The sequence below is a fragment of the Terrapene carolina genome, unplaced genomic scaffold, assembly GCF_002925995.2.
Source record: "Terrapene carolina triunguis isolate 2854851 unplaced genomic scaffold, T_m_triunguis-2.0 Scaffold558, whole genome shotgun sequence".
Classification (NCBI taxonomy): Eukaryota; Metazoa; Chordata; order Testudines; family Emydidae; genus Terrapene; species Terrapene triunguis.
Genome location: NW_020664909.1, coordinates 3,261,156 through 3,264,944, shown reverse-complemented (window position 1 = coordinate 3,264,944; position 3,789 = coordinate 3,261,156). Strand labels below are relative to the sequence as shown.

At 42.2% G+C, this 3,789-nt stretch overlaps 1 pseudogene; it reads left to right on the top strand.

Annotated features, from left to right (window-relative positions):
• The first annotated feature begins 1,727 nt into the window (after positions 1 to 1,727).
• Positions 1,728 to 2,318, top strand: LOC112118263 (annotated as a pseudogene).
• Positions 2,319 to 3,789: the final 1,471 nt, after the last annotated feature.

Genomic DNA, 3,789 nt, shown 5'->3' with positions numbered 1-3,789 from the left:
AGCTTTGTTTGGTACAACAGGATTTCCATAATGAAAGTCTTATTTTGCAACATACAAGCTCACAGTTGGTGTCACAATCTGCAGTGTGAAAAGTCGGAGTATGGAAATATCCTGTAGGTGTTTTCTGTGGGTGACAAATCCAGTTGACACCTGTGTCCAGATCTGGGGTGTCTTCACAAGACCTTCCAGCAGTGACCACAACGGAAGTAAGTGTTGGTAATACCCAGTCCTCGGTGGGTGCAGAGCACCAGTAGTCTGTTCCCACTGTCATTCATTTCCTCCCCACACTCATGGTGACCAATGCACAGTGGCCATATCTCATGATCTGAGCCAAAGCTAGCATAGAAGAATCCTAGTAGATAAAGTCACTCGCCTGATATTAGTTTAGTAGATGATGCTGTGAAGTTCTTGATAGAACAAGTCCTTCTCTTAAAAGATGAAAGAGAAAAGCATCAAGGCATATGTACGGATGATGTTGGCAAAGCCACCTGTGGCAGATATTCTTAGTGATATATGTTCTCATGTTGCAACAGAACTCTTTTGCAGTTATATTAACTGGCAGAGTCACCCACTACTTCTTTAAGAGTGTTAATGTGTTCTAGCACAAAATGCGAAAGTTAAAAGAAGGTGGAAAACAATATTGCCAGTAATGTCAGTAATAGCCTACCTGAATAGCTGGGAGACAAACATTCGGTTATTAAAAGTGATAGAACAGAATTGCCTAATGAAGCTCGACAGCTTGTTATGTACACTGGACTAGTACCAAAATAAGATCCCGGTTTTATGGCTATTATTGCTCTGTTCATAGGTGTCTGGAGAAATTAGTCCGTTTTCTAACTTACTAGATATGATTGACAAAAATAACGTAGAGCATTTGAACTCAGGAGATCATTTGGATGTTTTTGAAGATGAGGTGATCTGTCCAGTGCTTGTTCATACAGTACACAGCAAAGGGCAGGTCACTCTCCTCGCTGATAAAGTTTAATTTCAAGGCCAGATTTTCAGTGACAGCATCCATTTTTGTGGATGCAATTTTGTGCTCACAAACACTCGAGCTCAGCATGAATTCTGGATGCAAGTAATAGTTAGGCACCACATGTCACTGAAAAGTAAAATATGCCGGTGTAAAGGTGCACCCCCAAAAGGAAAAGAACTGGGTTGCATGCTAGGCTGGAAGTCTGGCCCACTGTCCCCTAAGTGCCGGCAAAGGCTCCACAGCAAATACATTCCCTGCCCCAAAGAGTTTACAAGACAACACCAAAAAATACCAGAGTGGGGAGTGGTGTGGGTAGCTGGAACACTTCACAGAACAGGTTTGTTCTTCAGGTTTGAAGGCACTTGGCAAAAATGAACTGGGAGGCTTTTCCACGCAAAACAGGCAAGATGAGAGCAGGGATAAAGTTAGGAGTGGGTGAAAGAGAGAAGTTTAGGTAGAGTAGAGAAAATATGAAAAGAGGGAGAAGGTTCTACCATTCACGGTTTAATGAGTGCTATAGTTACAGTTTGATTACAGCTTGCATTCTGTCTGAGAAGAAGAAAAAGTGTGCCCAGATATTGTTCCATCATTTTAGGAAGCCATTTTTTCTATGAAATTATGGTGTAATATCCTGGGAAACATGAGACCTGGGTTCTGTCTCCATTTCTATCACTGACTTGCAGTGAGACCTTGAGCAAATCACTTAACTGTTCTGTGCTTCATTTACCGGCCCCTGAGTTAAGCTCTGAAAATGGTCTGGTACTCACTTGATCTAGAGAACCCCCCCAAATCATGCAAGTCAAGGGGTTGTACCCTTCGAGTCCACTTCAAGAACACTCGTGAGACAGCTCAAGCTATCAAGGGCATGCATATCCGGAACGCCACTAAATATTTAAAGGATGTGACCCTAAAAAAGCAGTGTGTTCCCTTCCGTCGTTACAATGGTGAAGTTGGCAGATGTGCTCAGGCCAAGCAGTGGGGCTGGACACAGGGGCGTTGGCCTAAAAAGAGTGCAGAGTTCCTACTGCACATGCTCAAAAATGCTGAGAGTAATGCTGAACTTAAGGGTCTTGATGTGGATTCTCTGGTAATTGAGCACATCCAGGTCAACAAGGCCCCCAAAATGCGCCGGCGTACCTACAGAGCTCATGGTCGTATCAACCCCTACATGAGCTCCCCCTGTCATATTGAAATGATCCTCACTGAGAAGGAGCAGATTGTCCCAAAGCCAGAAGAGGAAGTTGCTCAGAAGAAAAAGATCTCTCAAAAGAAGCTGAAGACACAAAAACTTATGGCTCGGGAGTAAATCTGACATAACAGATGTACATAAATAAAAAAGAAAATTGATTAAAAAAAAAACTGTGCTGTGTGGCTTCTTAACACCATTAGTAAGGAGTTCAGTATAATCATATGCAAAGCACAGCACTTTAATAGCTCTTAGAAATAATGTTGAAATTAAAAAGGTGCTATAGCTATGCAAAGTTCTCTCTCTCACACACACACTCACACTCTCCAGGTGCTTAGGATTCTTTTGCAAAAGTTTCATTTCCCAAACCCACACAATCAGTGTAAGCCAAAGTCCAGTTGTTGACATTTTATTACCTGTTTAAAAAGAGTATTTCCAGTATTGGAACAATAGCAGCAAGTTACCAGAATGATTGCTTTGAAAGAGTAATAAAATCCTAAGCAAAGTGAACTTTGGATTATACACTCTGTCAAGTTATTGAATTTGACAGTTTTATTTGTTCATTTATTTGGCCTAGCCGCCACACTGTTTTTATATTTGTATAACCGTAGATGCTATTGTTGCTCCTACAAGTGTCTAATCGTGCTGTACAAATTGGCCAGGTCTGCAGAAGAAGCTGTCACCATAGGTTCCCATGGCAAGCAGCACACTGAGAAACCATATGCAGCACCACAGTGTCTTGATCATTAAAATATTATGTTGTGGTTGCACCTAAATGCCACAACAGGGTTGGCCCCCACTGTGCTAGGTACTGTACAAATATAAGTGACAGTGCTTCGGGGCAGGCACTGATTCCAGAATAGGAATTTGAGTGCTTATGGCTGCTTGGTTTTATATATTCACTTTTTCAGAAGGTGGAAAAGAGACCAAGGGAAAGGAATGAGGAACAGGTGTGTGTATGTAGGTAGGGCAAGAGTTGCTGTTGGAAAGAAAACCAAAGCAGCCCAAGCACAGTATAAGGACAGTCTATGGATCATTAGTAGAGTGGAGTTAAACCAATGGAGAATTTTCCACCTCTTTGTGTTGTGTGATTTTTGTACCCTCCACAGTTCTTGGCAGGAGGTTTGTTTAGGTAAAAGTTCAGGGAAACTCAATGTTTTTGGCAGTGAAGCATAAGAAAAAGCCCTTGACAATTCAGACGTGGGCAGTGTCAAGGAAGTTGAAGGCTGAGTGCCCATGGAGTCCAACTCTGCTGTCACACTAGTTTTACACCCATGCATCTGAGTCTAGGAGCTCTACTCCTGATTTATGCTAGTGGGAGTGGGAGGAAAGTTGGGTCTTACATAGAAAAAATTAGCCTTGGGAACACATTGCTCCAACAGACTGGCTTCATTAACATGTTGAACTTATACAGCACTTTATAAACACTAGGCAAGATATCCCTTCACCAGTCCCTCTGAAGCAGGTAAATAGCCTAATCCCCCATTCTACAGAGAGGAGACACATAACTTGTCCAAAGGTCAGAATCAAAACTGAGATTGCCTAAATAAGCTGCCTACATAATCCAATAGGCCATAGTGCCTCAGGTACATTTCACTTAGTGAGTGGACAAAGTCATCTCTGCAAT